Below are 19687 nucleotides of genomic sequence, written 5' to 3'. Positions count from 1 at the left end.
TCCCTCCGCGTGGGCCGGCACCGCAGCCGGAGGTCCCTCCTCCGAGGTCCACTTCGCTGCCGTTTTTGCCTGTACCTCCTAAGGGGACCCCTAAACCTGCGCCCAAGGAGGCTCCGAGGAAGACTCCACCACGGAAACCGGTGGGGAGGCCACGGACTGGCAGGTCTCGCTCTCGCTCTCGCTCTGGGAGACGGGACAGTTCGCGACACAGATCGTCCTCGCGGTCGAGACGCCGCCATAGGAGGCGCGAGTATCGCTCCCGCACGGGATCCTCTGGCTCCAGGGATCGTTCTCCTACCCTGTCGGGATCACCGGATACGAGGGTGTCCCCAATTGATGACCTGGTGGCGTTCCAGGATGTCCTCTTGAGGGGCGCTGCGAAGCTGGGCATACCCCTGACAGTGCCCACGCCGAAGACGTCCGTGATCTTTGAGACGTTGCACCAAAAACACTCGTCTCGCCCTCTCCTTCCTCTGGTACCGGGCCTGGAGGAACCAGCTATGGACCTTTTCCTCACCCCAGCGGTGACAAAGGCGGCGCCATCTAGGTTGCTGAGGAAGTACCGGGCCCCGGATTCTGATCCGGCTTTTCTGAGAGCGGAACCACCTCCGGACTCCGTCATTGTGACGGCGGCACGCAAACAACATGCCTCCGCTCCGTCATCCACGGTTCCCCCGGATAAGGAGTCCAGGTGGATGGATTCGGCAGGGAGAAAGGTCTGTGGAACTGCCGCCACCTCCATGAAGGCTGCGAGTGCCACGGCGCTGCTGGGTCGGTACGCCCGCGCCCTCTGGGACTCCCTTGAGCGTTTTGCGGAGCACTTGCCTCGTGAACAGCGTGAGGATTTTCAGGAAGTGCTGAGTGAAGGGATGCTGGTGGCCAACCAGATCATCAGTGCGGCAGCGGACTCTTCCCTGTTGGCTGCTCATGGGTTTTGCCATGGGGTCAACCAGAGGCGCCACGCCTGGCTCCGTCTTACGTCCCTGAAACCGGACGCACAGCAGAGGGTGGCCAACCTGCCGTTCTCCGGCAAGTCTCTTTTTGGACAGCATGCGGACGACGAGATGGCCCGCATGAAGGCGGAGGCCGAGACGCTCACGGCGGTGGGCCTCGAGAAGCCTAAGGAGACGAAGAAGCCGTACCGCTCATTCCAACGGCGGTCCGGTGGACAAGGCCGTGGACGTGGCCAGGCTTCGGGACATTCGCAACAGCAACAACAGTTCCGTAAGCCGTTCCAGAAACGCCAGAGGGGCAGGGGAGGCCAGCAGTCGGCTCCAACGCCCAAGGGCCAGGCTGGGTCTAGGCCCTAGGAACTTACTTCCCCCGGATCCGTTACCCACTCCGGTAGGGGGAAGCATCCAATTTTTTCCGGCAGAGTGGAGAAAAATTACTCAGGACAAGTGGGTGCTGAATATTGTTTGCAATGGATACAGTCTTCGGTTCACCAGCCCGCCGCCATCGATTCCTCCGGTCAGCTCGCGGTTTCAGCTGCTCGAGCTCCAGGTGGAGGCCGATACCCTGTTAAGGAAAAGGGCGATAGAAGACGTGCCTCTGTCCCAGAGGGGAAGAGGCCTGTACTCCCGGTTCTTCCTGGTTCGCAAGAAGGACAAGAACGAGTTCAGGCCCATTCTGGACTTGCGACAGGCAAACAAGTGGATTCGCAGGGAAAAGTTTCGCATGCTGTCGTTGCATCAGATTTATCCTCAGTTGCAACAAGGGGACTGGCTCTGTGCCATAGACCTACAGGATGCATACTTCCATGTGCCCATTGCGCGCAAACACAGGAAGTTCCTGCGGTTCCAAGTCGGCACCAATCATTATCAATACACAGTACTCCCATTCGGACTGAAGTCTGCGCCGAGAACATTCTCGAAGTGCATGGCGGTGGTGGCGGCGCACCTGCGGAAGAACAAGGTGTTTGTCTACCCGTACCTGGACGATTGGTTGATCAAGGCATCCTCTTTCTCGGAAGCGCGAGCACACTTCCAGGAGACGTGCGTTCTCTTGGACAAGCTGGGGTTGCACATCAACATGGCCAAGTCGGTCCCGGCTCCGGTCCAATGCATACAGTACTTTGGAGCCTCCATCGATACGCTGTCAGCAAGCGTGTCTCCTTCGGAAGAGCGACGATTATCTCTCCTTCGGAAGGCTCAGGCTCTTATGTCGGCTCCATCTCCAACAGTGAGGACGGTGTCTTCTCTACTGAGTTCGATGGCCTCTTGTATCTTCCTGACGCCGCACGCACGACTGCACATGAGACCGCTGCAGGAGTGCTTGGAGGACCAGTGGGATCAGAGGAAAGGATCCTGGGACGACAGGATACGACTGTCTCTGCATGCTCTTCAGTCTCTGAAGTGGTGGTGTTCGGCGGAGAATCTCCTCAGAGGGGTTCCTTTTCACAAGGACATTCCCACGCAGACTGTCGTGACGGATGCTTCTCTCCTGGGATGGGGAGCGCACTCCGGGACTCTGCAGATTCAGGGAATGTGGTCTCCGGTGGAGGCCACTTATCACATCAACTTCCTGGAACTCAGAGCTGTTCACTTGGCACTGAAGGCTTTTCTTCCGTCCTTCCAGGCCAGCTCCCTGCTTGTGCAAACGGACAACACTACCACGATGTACTACCTCAACAAGCAGGGGGGCTCGAGATGTCGCACTCTGTCACAGGAGGCGCAGACGATCTGGCACTGGCTCCTGGCCAGAGGACTGACGGTGACGGCTACCCATCTGCCAGGTGTGCAGAATGTTCAGGCGGACGAACTCAGCAGACTCATTCAGGAAAACCACGAATGGGTCATAAACGACGGAGTGCTGGGAGAAGTCTTCGCAAGGTGGGGAACTCCGGACGTAGATCTGTTCGCCACCGCCGAAAACAGCAAATGCCGAGACTTCGCCTCCAGGTACTACCAGCCGGGGTCGCTGGGGAATGCGCTATGGATCAGCTGGTCGAACAGCTTTCTGTACGCTTTTCCACCCATTCCCCTGATTCCGGCGGTACTCATCAAGCTGGCCCGGTCCAGGGCTCGGATGATTCTCATTGCCCCGGAGTGGCCCAGGCAGTGGTGGTTCACGGACCTGCTTCACCGATCTCTCCTTCCTCACATTCGGTTGCCGTGCAGGCCGGACCTTCTCACGAAGTTCGGGGGGCGGATGTTACACCCCAGCCTCTCGTCTTTGAGTTTGGCGGCATGGCTCCTGAGATAGTGCAGTATGGACATCTGAATCTGCCCGAGGATTGCATGGACATACTGAAGGAGTCTAAGAGACCTTCCACTAGGACTTCATATGCTTACAAGTGGAAGAGGTTTTGTATCTGGTGCCAGTCTAGGAACCATGACCCTACAACCTGCAAGGAAGATGTCATCCTTCCTTACCTTTTACATTTGGCGCAGTCTGGCCTTAATGTTCATTCCGTTAGGGTTCATCTTGCTGCATTGACTGCCTACAGGAAATGCCCTTCACAGACTTCTTTTTTCCAGATCCCTGTGATCAAAGACTTTCTGGAAGGATTGAAGAAGGTGTTCCCTCCTGTCAGGCTTCCCTCGCCTTCATGGGAATTGAATGTGGTGCTGTCCAGATTGATGAAGGAGCCTTTTGAACCCATTCACAAGGCTTCGTTGCAGCACCTGTCCTGGAAGGCGGCGTTCCTCGTGGCCATTACATCGGCCCGCAGGGTGAGTGAAATTCAGGCGTTGTGTTGTACTGAACCTTATACTGTCTTTCATGCTGCTAAGGTTGTGATGCGTACTCACCCGAAATTTCTTCCCAAGGTTATTTCTGATTTTCATGTCAACCAGACCATAACTTTGCCTACGTTTTTTCAGAATCCTTCCTCTCCGGCGGAACGTTCTTTACATTCCCTGGATGTTAGGAGGGTGTTGAAATTTTATCTGGATAAGACCAAAGATATTCGTAGGTCAGACCAATTGTTTGTCAATTATGGATCAGTTAGGACCGGTCTTGCTACCTCTAAGCAGTCCATTTCTAGGTGGATTGTGTCCTGCATTCAATTGTGTTACCAAAAAGCTAATAAGACCTTAGGAGGTAAGCCTAAGGCTCATTCCACCAGGGGCAAAGCTGCCACGACAGCCTTGCTCCGTAATGTGCCGATTGCAGAAATCTGCAAGGCCGCCACTTGGAAGTCGGTTCATACCTTTGCTAAGCATTACTGCCTGGACTCTGATGCCAGGGCAGACGCTCAGGTTGGGCAGGCTTCGCTGCGGAATTTGTTCGCACAGTAGTGGCATCATGTTTTTTCTCCACCGCCGCTTTGGTGGGGGGATGGGCTTGCCATTCTATTCACTAGATTATGACTATACACAGAGATCCCCTACTACAGAAGGAGTAGTTTCTGTTCTGTAACTCCAGTTCTGTAGTAGGGGTATCTCTGTTATAGTCATAAGCGCCCGCCCTCCTCCCCGGTGGAGAATTGTTCATGTAATTAATGCTACAGGTCTGGCGTTTTACGCCTTCAAAAAGAACTGAAGTCAGTGGGACCTGCTATGCATTCTGGGATACTGGGAGAAGGTTCTAGAAGGTTTCCTTAAAGGCACAGTATCCTGTTTAAGCCACATAATGGCAGCCTATGGGGCTTGTCTGTCCAGGCCTTCCTCTCTATCATTTCTGAGGGGTTTTGCAGTAAAAGCAAGGGAAATCTGGACAGGCTTTGCTGTTTGTGGATTTTTGGTGGAATTTCTAGTTGAAGTACTGGACAGTGTAGCCTGTGGATATAGGCTGCATTATTTGTCTTTAAATTTTCTCTTAAGTGTCTTTGCAGTTCTGCAATTTTTTGACAGTTTAAGAGATTATTTTTGATTGCCGGGGTCCACGCACATGGGCGGGACTATTCACTAGATTATGACTATAACAGAGATACCCCTACTACAGAACTGGAGTTACAGAACAGAAACTACTCCTTCTGTTGGCTGGCAGAACGGTGAGTGTGAAAACCCGGGCAGCAGCGGTGTCACAGGATCAGTCTGGAACAAGCAGGAACTGGAAGGTCGCAGGCAAGTGGCAGGCTAGATGTCTATGTGCCTAATAGCTAAAATCAATATTCTAATTATTAACAAAATTCAGGTCAATGTGCCATTTCATTTTTCTTACTACTTGGGTTGTGTTTGTTACTACTTGAGCAGTCTCAAGTGGATCCCGATCATTGGGAAGGGGGGGGGGGGGTACCTGTAGTATGTGTGGTTTCCTGCTTTTATTGCGCCTACTCTGATCCTATAATTATCACTCTCGAGATTTGTTTTAGAGCAAAAATGTCTCACAAGAACTCTAAAACAAAATATGAGCCAGTCTTCTTTAAAAAAAAAAATAAATAATTGGCACCAGACTAGTAGTAAGGTACACGTTGCGTATGTTTTTCTTGCCCCTGACTCAACAGTGTACACTTCACGTACCACGCATGACTATATTTTTTGTGAGAATTTGGGTGGTACTTGAGGAAACAAAAACGTAACTAATTTGCCCACCCTTTATTAAGAACAGCTTTTCCTATCGTTCTGTAGCAGTTCCTGCTTTCACAACTCAGAAATAACTTAGGCTGTTATCATTATTGCACTGAAACAGCGACTAAATATTTCGATCACTACTTTTCAATCAACGTTTAGTTAACTGCAGTACTGGATGCGGGTACTTGGCATGATTTCTGTGTGTGTGTGTGTGTGTGTGTGTGTGTGTGTGTGTGTGTATATATATATATATATATATATATACACACACATTCATACACACGTATGTGTGTGTGAATGTATATTACTGTATTTCCAACATGAAGTATTGCAGATAATTTTTTTTTTGTTCAGTGAGTCACATGGTGCTATGGATGCTTGCTTTGTGAATTTCGTTATACTACATCTTTATTGCTATTGACCTTTGCTTACGCTTCCTATAATTGGAAAATGACTGGTCATATGTGCTCAGTCAAAAGAATGGGAATAATGCTTTCTAGGTCTCCCGCCATCATGTGGTAATATAGCTTGAGGGGAGTCAAACAAACATAACAGCTGCTGACTTATATGAAAACTCCATCAATCAGAGATTTGGGAAGACCATTATTTCCCTTTGCAATTTTGTTTTTAATGCCCTGTTTTCAATGAAAACACAAAATATTCAGCCTATGCATTTAATGGAATATGTTTATGATCACATAAGTCACAATACATTTGACATAACTCAAGATAAGTTATGTAAACATTTCTAATCTTTAAAAACTGCTCTTGTGAAATCTCTTCCGCTGTTTATATTATCACTATAGGCAAGTTTATCTTTTTAGAAGCAGAACCTGAACTCCATTAGAACAAACACCTTTTGATTTACTGTTGCATTAATATAGTTCAAGATTTCTTGCTGCTGAGCATGATTGCTCATCTGTCACTTACATATCACAAAGTATTGTCTGTTGAATTGATCCTTAAAATGAGTTATGGCAGCATTCTTGAAACTGTTGCCTTTTGAAATCCAGCGGTGCAAAAGTACTGCAGATGTAACAATAAGTTGTGAATAGCAGAAACTCTTTTGCAGCCACACTTTCCTACTCTTCTTGTGCAATCTAGTGTTTCTGCTCTTTGTCAAAGTAAGTACCATTGGTATGGAATCAGATCTGATATTGTTAATGTGCTTAAAACTTTGCTACTAATTAAGACGTAAGCTGCACTTATGAAGCATCTTTCAGCATGTGGCCATAGATCAACACAACTTTAAACAAATCATTAAGCTGGACAACCCAGTGCAGTAACCAGCCAAGTAGACTGTGGTCATAACAAATACCATACAGGGACCTGCAGCGTTGCTAAAAACTGCCGGCCAACTGAAAACCATAAGCTGGGCGTCTCACACCTCATGACCACACTCCAAAGTGCTGGTTTACTTAGCCCGATAACTGCACCTCGGTAGTCAGGTTATCAATCACTACATGGCAAAACCTCCCTTATAGTATTAAAAACTAACCATAGATCACGTCCCTACAACCACATACCCTCATGCAGGCAAACACTCTGTGCCATACTTAGTAAGAGACATAAATGCTGCAATACAATTCAAAGAGTATTGCTATGAGGAAGATAAGCAGAAATGTGTAGGCATAAGAATGGACAAATCTAAGTTTGAGGAAACCTCTGTATTGGTTACGTAGAGTTGTATTGCTTGATAATTTTAAAGTACATAGGAACAATGGTCCCAGAAAGCGATCATAAAATGAAAAATTCCCAACATAAATACAAATTCAAGACTAACACAAGGTAGTCGTTGCTCATAATGTTTAATTCACACTGAGCATTGGTCTATTATTGACATTGTTCACATATTATATACAGTGCGGTCCCTAGGTGGGGATAATGGGAGAAGGCAAGGTGGGATGATTGTGATTCGGGTGGGGTAGTGACTGCAAGTGTGTAGTGTGCATCAAAACAATATATATCAATTAGAATGCGTGGCTCATTCTTCGAGCCTATTAATCACAATTTACAGCAAAAAACAAACTTTTGTAGCCATGGTTTTCAATCTTAACACAGTACTAAAGCACAGTTGTTCAAGCTGGCTTGGTGAAGGAATGTCGATGTTTCGACCCCACTAGTTCAGTCGGCTATTACAATCCTCAAACTTGATTCTGCACCTTATTCTCACATGTGCTGATCTCCTGCTCTTGCGTACAAGGAGCTACACGTGCCCCAACATAACTTCAGCCTCTCCTCAGAGGCGACTTATGGTATTTAACTGCTCCTTCCATCCCAGAGTTGCATTAGTTGATCTGTATGGCTTCCTCTTTTTAAAGTCATTTTCATGCTCTTCCCTAGCTCCCTTTACCCGCCCCCATACCTCTGTCCTGATGAAGACCCCGGCGTAAGGATTGTAATAGCCTACTGAACTAGTGGGGTCGAAACTTCACTTTGATGCACACTACACACTTGCAGTGACTACCCACCCTCACCTGAATCACAATCCCCCCACCTTGCCTTCCCCCTTCATCCCCACCTAGGGACCTCACTATATATAATAATATGTGAACAATGTCAATAATAGACCAATGCTGAGTGTGAATTAAACACTATAAGCAACGCCTTCCTTGTGTTAGTCTTGAATTTGTATTTATGTTGTGAATTTTTCATTGTATGATCGCTTTCTGGGACCATTTTTTCTATGTACGGTCCTTTACCCAGGTCCCAGAGACTAGTATTGGGTTTACCCTTTGTAGGTAACTGATCATTTTAAAGAGCAGGAACAAATTTGATCAAAATTGGAAGACAATTTGTAAAAGGTTAGTTCAATATTTTTAATTAAGATTGTGGAGATATGGTGGTGCAAATATCTACAATGTTCTATGCCACCTCTCCGCATGGGAGCAAATAGTACTCCTCATCTTTCAAAATTGCGGTTGAGGGGTTAATGTACCTGGGTAACTGTGTTCGCATGCATGAAAATGAATTCCGTAAATGGAATTTATAGATTTATGGCAGAATTCCAAAGAGATGTTCAACATTGGCAGCCACTCCATTGGAAAGGCAGTGTGTTACAGAATGATAGTGATCCCAATGTAAGTCTTCAGACGATCATACTGGGCTCCAAAGGTCTCTTTCCGAAGGGTGATTGAGACAGTCTGCACCTTAGTATGATATAGTCAGCCCTCGAGAATAGCATTAGAAACCCTTATAAATGGTATATATGATGATAGCATTGCACTCCATAACCTTTATGATTACTGGGTCCCACAGTTATTTGAGTAATGATTGGGTGTTCACTTCTCAACAAGAACTATTAATCCGAAATGATAGGTATACAATGGGGGGTCCCTGATTCAAGAGCAGCTCTATAGGGATAGAAGGCCACCCGAAAACTGTAATGCAAGGGCAAACTGACTTATTTTATCCCAATGCAGGTAAACCATGGTTTGAAGGAAAACATTGTCGAGAAACAAAACATAGCAGGCATCATTATACAGCTTGTCGTCTTGCTCAAGAAAACAGACCAACATCTCCGCTAAATGATCATAAGAATTTTCTCTGCCTATAACCGTGCAGTAAAGGGATAATTTAACCAGTTACCCCATATTTTTATATGTTTTTGGGGCTATCCCCAAGAGTTATAGACCTATTCCTCTGCCCTGGCACTCCAGTCCATGCCGTGCATCCACTCCTGTACGGGAGAAGTCCTTGCGGAGTACCATTTGGGGGCTATGTCACATTTAGGTACTAGATGTTTTATTGCCACTAGAATTTTAGCCATTCATTCACAGTGATAATGTCATGCATTCACAGGGATAATTTGGTTTGTTCAGTAATATAATTTGGTGTCTGCTAGTCCCAATCCTTGTATGACAACAACAAAAAACTTTCTATACACTATTTGGGGTTGCTTACCAGTGCAAAGAAATCTCAACATTGCTGATGGTAGTGTTTTGGATAAAAGGGGGTGGTATCTTGTGTTATCTTGTATGGAAAGTTCTGAAGTACTTGGAAAAGCAGGGGAAGAGAAATATTTTAAACTAGGCAACCAGAAGGTCCAGGTCTCTGTCTTGTTTAATACATGCAAGTAAAGGTATTAAGATCAAGTTTCATGCTGCTGCTTTTTGAGTGCCAATTGCATACCAAAACATTTAAAGTGATCTGAGGCCCAGCGCCAGCCTATTAATTTTGTCCAGTTTATGAATAGACCGTAAATTTGCATTATTAGTTTTAAGCGAGGTAGGGCCTGTGAATGATTACTGATATATAGGCGTGTGTGGGTGTGTATAGACACAATCATTTTCTTTTGGGTAATAGGAATAATTGCCTGGCGCTATGCGTCTCAGTGACTGGTCCCCACCACCAGTCTGGTAATGTAATACTTAAAATCACAGTACTGAGATGCACCCCATGCAAACAAAGGAAAATCTTGCGTTGTTTCTTTTAACTTCTTTATTCTTTAGTTTGGTGATTGAATAAACACAGCAATACAGCCTTGATGCCTCCGTGAATACAGCCAACACATGTTTCGTGTACATTTGCGATTCTTAACGGCTGTTAGACACAGAAATCATATATAAAAATTCAACACTCTAGTGTCAACACATTCACATCAAATTAACACAATGATAAAACATAATGTTCATCCTACATACAAATTACATTCTTTTTACATATAACTCTAGATGCAGAGAAATTCTTTAAGTACATTATGTAAACAGGAAACCATAAATCTCTCATTTAATTAAAAAAACGAATTTTCACTTCTTGATATCACTGTTGTTAATTGCTTCTACTTAATTTAGTCCTAGTCTTTTCTTAAATGACCTTCCAAGAGTTAAATAGTTTACCAATATAATAGAACTTGCAATTTATTTGAAATTTCGTAAAATAAATTGATTCTAATAGACACTTTTTCTTAAAGTCATGACTTGACTCTTAAAATGTCAACTTAGCATGGGGGTACTCAACAAATATTTTGTCTTAACTATGTTAGTATAGGCATACCACAATAAAACTACCCAATAACTAATAATATCGCTGTAGACTAACCAAGAGTTCAATTGCACTACTCTTCAATGTTCATTTGCTCTAGACAGTATTGAGAAGACTGAGATACTTGATTGACTAAGACTAATGAGAAGACTGATGATGAAATAAAAAGTAGAGTAACCAAATAGGTAAAGATCCATTTTATTTTAAGTTTTATATATATTTAATATATATATATATATATATATTTATATATATATATATATATATTTAAATCACAGTACTGAGATGCTACCAAATGCAAACCATGAAGGAGAATCTTGCATTGTTTCTTTTAACTACTTTATTATTTCGTTTGGTGATTGACTAATATATCTATCTATCGATCTATTGGGAGATCATCAGCACATAATTAAATCCTGTTCTCCCTACACTATGGCCATTGGAACCCACATAGTTTTGCATCATGCTGGATCCATTCCACCAGGTGTTCTATTGTTAAAGAGAAAAGAAGAGGTAACCCCTGTCTGGTGCCTTGCTAAATAAGAAACTGTTCAGACTGTGTTCCAATAAGCCTAATGCATGCCCATGGTTCTGTATATTGTATTTCTTTGTATCGTTGGAAAAATGATCCATTCTCTACAGAAGGTCGCCAGTTTAATTAAGGATCTAGGCTTACGATTCGCATTAATTAGGAGGCTTTCGCGGTTTCAGAATAATGTATGTAATCTCCCCTCCTCTTAAATCATAGGACTATATCCCAGTCTTATGGGCCATTTCATATATACTCGAGTTGGGGAGTGAGGTGCAATGCATATCTCTCAAGTATTTCTTAGAGGTAGCCATTTGGACCAGATGTTTTCTCATGCGCTCAGAGATTTGTCCAGTCTTTGGCAATTTGAGGAGTGAATATTCTGACCCAGTAAATGGGGTTCATATGTTCCACAAAGTGCAGAGTCATTGCTAAATACAGGGATTCATAATACCTTGTGAACTCTTGAGCAATGATAAATTATACTCGTATGGCAGTTTCAACTGCCAGTAAAACTGTGCAAGTTAGTTTGGAACTCTTGTCTGAAGATAATCCATGTATTTGAGGAATTCAGCTTGGATAGTCTCATCACTGTTTAGTCCACTTTGTGTTTTATCTCATTTTGGAGTGCGACTTATTCGTCGTGTCTGTGACTATTTATTAGCAGCAGACCTGTTCCTCTTTATGCTGTAAATATTATGGTTTGTGTAAAGCTATTATACTCTAGCCATTGTTGCAATGAAATATCCAAATTTGCTGTGACTGTCTTATCACAGATTGTAAACCGTGTAGCGGCAACAAATGGGAGCAACCGCCATGTGATTTTATTCTATACTTTTGTGTCCTTATACGTCAGAGATACCAATTGCATCTAAAGGTCTAATTACTGAGTGCTCCTGAGGTCCCCTTAGAAAGATGTCATAAGGATACAAATCAGAGTATTATACATCATTGCATCGAATCACAGTTGAGTTTGGGGTGAGTATCTGTGGCATAACTGATGTAGTACAAAGTCTTGTGCCTCTCATGGAAGGCCATCAGATAGAATGGGGCCGTGACATTCTAGCTTGATGAATCGTATACTCCTGCAAGTAAACTTGACTCTCCAACAGTTTGTATACCAATTTAAAAGGTTTCAGAGATGTGGTGGGCATAGGCTACAATCGCACGTGGGCGACTCCTAGCATGAATTTCAAAGGAGTGGCAATATGGTGACGCATGAAGTTGCTTCCATTGTAGACTGACCGACATGGCATACTGGGAGTAATTCTCTGTCATCAATGCATTTATTGATCTATTCTTTCCTGGATGTTAAACAATGCTCCGACAGTGCACTGCCCTGACTCCTTTAGGCTGCCATTTGTATTCAGCGCAGTACAAGCACAAATAAATCAAGCCCTTAACATCATTTAGCTAATCGTTAGTGTACTTATGTTTTTTTAATAATAGCCACTCTTAGCCTTTTTAACAACATTGGTTAATACTTTACCCAACTACTGATCTTTTTGCCTTGTGCTTGTTACCAATGGGCCTGGATTTTTCCTGTGTGACAAAGCTGAGATTTTTTTAAGTGTTTTAATCGATTTGTCAGATTATATAGCTTTCAGACCACCTAAGTCCAGACCACAAAGATGAGCAAGAATGGCATACCTAAGATATGTGTTGGCTTTAGTGCAAAGTGCAATTGAAGTTTGTGTCCTCTTTTATTCTGCTCGCTATTGCTAGTAATGCAGTAAGAAATTGTTTTGTTTTCACAGATATGGCCTCCAAACGTGTTAAATGCATAACAATCTGCAAACGAAAAACTTTTTATACAAATTATGTATTCGTTTTTTGTTGTTGCCAAAAGGCAAATCTTCCATCCCCTTGAGGTCTGTAAATGGGGAAACATTACTTTTGTAACAGCAACGCCTATTGTTTACTGTGCTGACAAACCCCACATATGCCGAAGGAAGTCCCATTTTAAAGTAATTGTTTAACCTACATACATTTACGTAGTGGACTGTTATTTCTTTACTCGTACTTCTCAGTTTATTACTGGTAACACTCTCATGGTATGTTTTATTTCAGATATCTTAAGCCACACAAGCATACCCACTGAGTATTATGGCATGCCAGGCGAGCTTGTTCTCTGCGTCATTAAGAAGGTAAGACTCGAAAAGACTGAAGATTAAAATTGTTTTTGTAAATAAAAAATAAGCGGCATGTTCAAAAGTCATTTTAAATAACGATCATTATCTTTGTATAAATTGCTTATTTTTTTAAACTCCAAGTATGTTATTCCAAATTAACATGGATATTCCTTTAAAGAATTTTTATAACCGAGCACTTGGCAGTTTATAATATGTGGATGTACTCTTTTGGTTTTTGCCTGGGTGGACAGTAAATTGAATGAATACTTATTGCTTCATTTACTTTTATGCTATCACTTGCTTGCTAGTTGAGGAATGCAAACAGAAAATATTGAGCAGTGGATGACTGTACGGCTTAAGCAGGAAATTGTGTAGGTGTTGCCAGGAAATCCAGAGAGGCAAAGAAGGATTGGGTGATTAGAGCAGGAAATGTGTGTGATTTGACAAGTAATGACTAGATGGAACATTGCTCAAGCTGAATTTTCTCTATGGGCTTGAGTAATACGTGTTTAGCATCCAACTACGTGGTACTTCAGCAAATTGTGAAGGTTGAAAGGCTGACTGGTTCCTTCTAGAGTTCAAACTGTGTCTTACAGAGTTCTGCACAGGTGCACAGCACACTTAACTAATTTACTTCCAAAAAGTCGAGAGGTGTGCATCTAGTGTGACTTGAGTATAAATCAGGGTCAGTGTCAGTCCTGGAGAGTCGGATCCATGCCAGATTTTTAAAATAACTACATTTATCTAAATGTGGATATTCTAAAAATCTGGCATGGATCTGACCCTCCAGGTCCGACATAGGAGAACTCTGTTATAAGCAATGCTGCTGCCACAAGTAATTCCCGATGCAGCGTGATAGGGGTATAAAAACAGAAATCTCCCTGTACTAACATCCCATCTAGATTGCCTGTTCCCCTGTCTGTCTTTGGAGTTCTTTGGATTTTTAACTTCTGCTGTGAACTGAGGCTGTAAAGTTATCTTAACTTCTCTGTATATAGCCCATAGTAGTGCAAGCCCGTCCTGACTTGAACAACAGACTAAGACACTGGTCAAAGTAGTAATACCCTCCTTCTCTGTTTTAGTACAGGTTAGTCGTTCCTGTTTTCTGAGGGTATGAAAACTGAGGTGCAGAACAAATCAACACAATTGCTTATTTCCAACCTGCTAACAGACTTTTAATACGGATCCCAGTTTCTATAAAATATTACCTTTATTATTTTGACTCTCCGGTTTGGTAAATGCTGTCAACAACAATTGTATATCTAGGGTGCCGTTTGGCCTAAAACGTTCAAATCTGTAACCAGATTTCATGTGTCTTAAATGTTGGTACTTTTGAGCCAGGTGATATTGGGGGTCTAATCCATCAGGGGGGTCGAATTCGGCGGTTCTTAAGCTTTTAACTTCTGTGGACTCCTTGCATGTCTGTGGCATTTCTATAGCATAAACCTAGATAAATGGCAGTGGAGCTCTATGCAGGGTGAAAGACAAAGTCAATGAGCTATAGAAAAAAGGTAGCTGGTTTGTGGACTGTTAATACGGTGTGATCTTCCCTAAGCAATTTTTACTATCTGAACATCCTTTTGATACACAAGCATACATCAAACAAATACACAATTTATCAAATATTTTATTTTATTCTAATCAAAATAGAAAAAAATACAAATGTTAATTAAACGTTTGAAACTTTAAAATGTGGTTTTATTTCTAAAATAAAATGCTAGACTCCAGCACGGTGATACTCATGCGTACCTCCTGACATTTACATGCGTGCCCCCAGTCAACAGCAGCACTGGGCTGCTGTTTCCTCGACTCAGCACTGATATTAAAACGATGTCACATAAACGGGCTAGCATTTATTTAAAGGTTGATTGAAGTTAGAGAAAGGAAGTACCGGTGTTGTGCATCTTGCAGCTAACTTGTAAAAATATGAGTCTATTGACAATTCGTATGTGAGATCAGGTGTCAGGTTGAGGCTTCAGATCAGATTGTGGAGTAACAAGATGTGCATTCCCAAATATTTGAAGCTGTTGCTTAATCGATATGGAGGATTGCCAGAGCACGGTTGTGTTGTGGTGGGGAATCTGCACGAGCAAGGACTACTCCTTATTCACCATGAGCCTGAGGCTTCATCATAGAGGCTGAGGTTGACCCGTCTGGTACGGTTTGGCCAAGTAAAGAAGGGTGTTGTCTGCAAAATGAATAGATTCTGCCTCCCTCCCCAATCCCTGCAATTGGACGTTGCATCAAGCTAGGCAGGTGACTAGTTCCATAGAGAGTGCAAACCGCAGTGGGCACAGGAGGCACCCCTGCCGGGTCCCCCTACCAATAGGGAAGGAGGCTGAGAGGATGCCTTTTATTGCTACTCGAGCCTGCAACTTTGAATAAAGTAAGTCAGTGTAACTGCGGATGCAAGGGTCAAGTCCTATATGCACTTGAACCAATTGCAGGAAACTCCAGTCTGTTGAATCGAAAGCTTTTTTGAAGTCAACAAGTAGAGGAACACAAAGTTCTAGCATCTCGTGTGCTCGGGCAGTTGCTATATGCAGTCAGCGACTACAGTGCCAGGTGCTTCAATTGGGCATAAACGTGCATTGTTCCAGATGGACCAGGATAGATATAAGGCATCGGAGTCTCATGGCAAACATTTTTCCAAACATCTTCACCTCCGTGTTGATGAGGAATATGGGCCTATAGGAAGCACAGTGTAGCAAAGGTAGGCCCTCCTTGAGGAGTACAGGAATTATAGCTGTGGTGAGTTCTGGGGAAAGTGGCCAATCTGCGCCACTTCTGTGTATAGTTAAGGAGATGCTGGGAGAGGTATTCCACATCATTTAGAACTGAAGACCGTGCCGCATTACAAGTTTTCCAGATCATATTCGCTGCCTTTTCCTTTTTTAAATCTTTGTTGGCTTTCAATTTCAGGAAATAAACAGTGTTGTGGTATTCCACAGGTTACAGATATTTTGTTGTAGCCTCAGATTGTTGAGATAAACTTAAAACACTATCCTGTGCATTCACGTTACATTTTTGAGTGTCTATTACTCTGAAAGTTCCTGCTATCTCTCGCTCCCTTTTTTTTGTTCGGCCCACAGTCTCTGGACTTCTTTCTACTTGATAAAGCCTACCTCCATATGTAAATATTTATCAATTGTACCTATATTTGATGGTGTTTTGTTGACAGCCTGTAGTATAGGTATACATTTACCCAATTCTGCTTGTCGCAGTGAAGGTACCAGACACTGGTTTTCCCCCATCGGTTGTCTATGTATCTTTTGTCTTTTATTACTTGTGCAAATGCAACAAATATATTACCCTATATGGTTACTTTAACATGTTCCATTATGATGGCTAATGTTTGTTTTTGACCAATCTTCTCATCCCTCTACTTTTGATCTCATATTCACACTTGTGTTCAGTAGGTCCTCAATTGAAAACCACTCCAGGCCACGTCTACAATATGACACCCTGTGACGTTAGGATTTATACTCTAGCATATTGTGAACATTCTTTCACTTGTCTTGTCGATCCTTTGCGGGGATTTGAGTTGCATCAAAGTAATAAATATGGCTGCTCCTCTAAGAGATGTGATTTTTTTGTGCATCTTAAGTATAAATGTATTATATGTTTGGAAGAATATCAGTTTTCTTAGATTTTTCTCTATGGTCCTGGAGTCTGGTCGACTGTAATATGTTTTATATCTTGAATATTTTTACAGTGTGTGTCTTAAGTGGCAGTGTCCATGGAATTGACAATAGCGTAAGTCACATTCCATTTGGAAGTATTAAAAAAATTGTTTTGGTTTTGTCACGTCCTGTAATTTTAGAATTAGCTATTTAGTCTCCACTCTGCAAACCCTGAAGTCGATGCCCTTCGAATAGCTTTGTCTTGCCTTCAAGGAGTGTCCTAGATGTGCTTCTTGCACTTACTTGTCCTTGGCCATCTTGCTATAGACCTCCTCTCTCCTATGCAAATGTTTCTTGTGTGTTCGTACTGAGAATTGTGAGTGGTTCATGTGTATCTCTTTTCCCACAGAGTACTTGCAAGGGTTAATTGACTCTAATTCATCTTTTTTGTTTAACTTTGTTTTATTGAGTTTCAAGAGCATCAGGTATTATGCATTACAATAATCACATGTCCCCTCCTAACCCCTCGGGCTAATGACCCTAACCCACACCCTAAAAGAAAGGTTCACAAGTCACAGGGATATAATGTGTCCATGAGCGCATGTCCGGGTCGAGCAACGCTAATCTGCATACCCAACCGCCCCATTAAACTACAACAAACCCCCCTCCCCGCCGCCCTCCTATACCCCTTAACTCCCCCCCCCCCCATACCCCTTAACTCCCCCCCCCCCCCCCTCCCCAACCCAACCGGTGTGCCGTATCCCCGCCCAGTGAGAGAGCGGATTCAATTCTGAGTATTGGAGGTGTTGTCTGGGGAAGATGTGTCTGTGAGCTGCAGGAGGCGGAGGTATTTCGGACATGTAATTCGTTGAATTCCTTGGCTAAGAGGGAGAGTAAGGGCTGCCAGATGGTGGCAATGATGCTGAAAATTGGGTAAAGATAGCTTCAATCCACTCCATGCCCACTATATACCAAAGTTTTTGTAACCAGCCCGTGTGCGTGGGACGCCTAGGAGTTCCCCATTGCGAGAGGATGTGTTGTACAGCAGCCCCCATCGCTAACCCCATTTGCTTCCCCCTAATTGGCTTTAGTGGTAATGTGAGTGCGTTAGGAAGCCCTAGGATTGTGTAGGCTGGGAAGTGGGGAATTTCTGTGTCGAATTAGGTGTTTATATCATTGAGGACTGCCGTCTAATAGTCTGTCACCTCTTTGCAGTCCCATAATAGGTGAGTCAGTGTCCCTGTTTCATCACATGTCCTCCAGCAAGTGGGGCTGCGGTCTGGGTTACCTTTGTTAAGTTTGGCTGGTGTCAAATACCAATAAGTCTTGATCTTAACTGCTGTTTCCCTACTGGCAGTGTTCCTGGCTGTGTGGTGGGCCCTGTAGTATATGGCTTGCCATTCTTTGTCAGAGAGGCTTCTCCCTAATTCAATTTCCCGTCTTTTCTGGCCTGTGGAACGTTGCGTGGGGCTGATCATTTTGTATAGGTCCGTGATTGCTTGCCAGTCCGTTTTTTTAGTAAAGAACCATTTCTAATTTGTCGTGAGTTGCCTGCCGACCAACGGACGAATTTCGGGCTGTCTCAACCAGTGCCTGATCTGAAAATATTGGTATTGTCGTGGTGCTTATAGTTCATACAGATCCGTTAGGTCAGCGAGTTGAATGAAGCCCTCCAGGTCAAACAGGTGACCCGCAGACCTGCATGCAGAGTTTCTCCACTGCCCGAACGCCTGTTCCTCTTGCCCTGGAGAGAAGGCTGGGTTGCCAAATAGCGGAGTGATAGGTGAAGGGAAGGTGGTGAGCCCCCTTTTGATCGCCACCGTATCCCATACCCGCAGTATCATGTGAGGGATGGGAGACTTATTGATGTAGGTCGGCCTGTCGGAATGTTTCAGGAAGGGAATTTTCCAGAGTGACGTTTGCGCCATCGCTCTGTCCTGGAAGAGCCATCTCTTCTCTGATTCGGGGCGGTTCCACTCTAATAAGTATTGCAACTGTGTTGCCTGGAAGTACCTCAGCAAGTTAGGGATCCCCAAACCTCCCTCGAGCGGAGCACAAAGGGCAAGATCTCTGCGTTTCCTGGCCCAAATAAAATGTTGTATTGCGTCCTGCAATTTTCTTAACATTCCCCGTGGAGGAGTCACTGGAATGGTCTGGACTATATAGAGGATTTTGGGGAGGAGGGACACTTTGACTGCTGCGACCTGCCCCAGAAGTGACAGTGGCTGTTGCTGCCATCTCCTCAGGTCACCTTGTATTTGGTAGAGAAGATCTGAGTAGTTCCGATCTACTGTCTGCACGGTGTTTGGCATCAGTGTGATCCCCAGGTATGGGATCGAGGTTTGAGATAACAATCCCCCATAAGCCGATGGCCTGCCATCAGGTTTATGCGCGTTACATCAAGGGGTAGGAGCATTGACTTTCCGGCGTTCATTTTAAAGCCGGATACCTTTCCAAAGGCCTCCATTTCCTTCAGGAAGGCTGGCACAGATTGCTGGGGGTTGTCAAGTGCAGCCAGAATATCGTTGGCATAAAGGCTAACTGTGTGTGGCTCACCCCCGAAGTTGATGCCCACTATTTCAGGATTGTCTCTGATTCTCTGCGCAAGAGGTTCTATGTATAGCGCGAAGAGAAGGGGCGATAGTGGGCATCCCTGTCTGGTGCCGCGCCTGATGTCAAAGGGTTGCGAGCCAATGCTGTTGATGCAGATTGTTGCATCGTAGCAGCTAGCGACCCATGCCCTGAAGCGGTCCCCTTCTCCGAAGTGCGCCAGTGTCTTATCTAGAGACCCCCAGTCCACCCTGTCAAACGCCTTTTCAGCATCTACCGAGAGTAGCGTGGCGCCTGAGTTGTTATAGAGGGCTTTGTCTATTAAGTGGAGGAGGCGTTTGGTGTTATCGCTGCACTGCCTGTTAGGAATAAAGCCCGATTGATCGGGCTCTATGATGCTCAGTAAACGCTGGC

The 19687-nt window shown here is 44.2% G+C and overlaps 1 protein-coding gene across 4 annotated transcripts in view; it reads left to right on the top strand.

Annotated features, from left to right (window-relative positions):
- Positions 1 to 19687, top strand: part of PKP4 (plakophilin 4) — a 771376-nt gene that overhangs the window by 125915 nt on the left and 625774 nt on the right. For all 4 annotated transcript variants that reach the window (XM_078681704.1, XM_078681705.1, XM_078681703.1 and 1 more), the window contains exon 2: positions 13039 to 13115. The gene's annotated coding sequence lies outside the window, so the exon portion shown is untranslated. The remainder of the gene's footprint in view (positions 1 to 13038; positions 13116 to 19687) is intronic.

This window comes from Lissotriton helveticus, chromosome 3_1 (genome assembly GCF_964261635.1).
Source record: "Lissotriton helveticus chromosome 3_1, aLisHel1.1, whole genome shotgun sequence".
Classification (NCBI taxonomy): domain Eukaryota; kingdom Metazoa; phylum Chordata; class Amphibia; order Caudata; family Salamandridae; genus Lissotriton; species Lissotriton helveticus.
The sequence above is the reverse complement of the archived record's forward strand: the minus strand, read 5'-3'. Positions and strand labels throughout refer to the sequence as shown.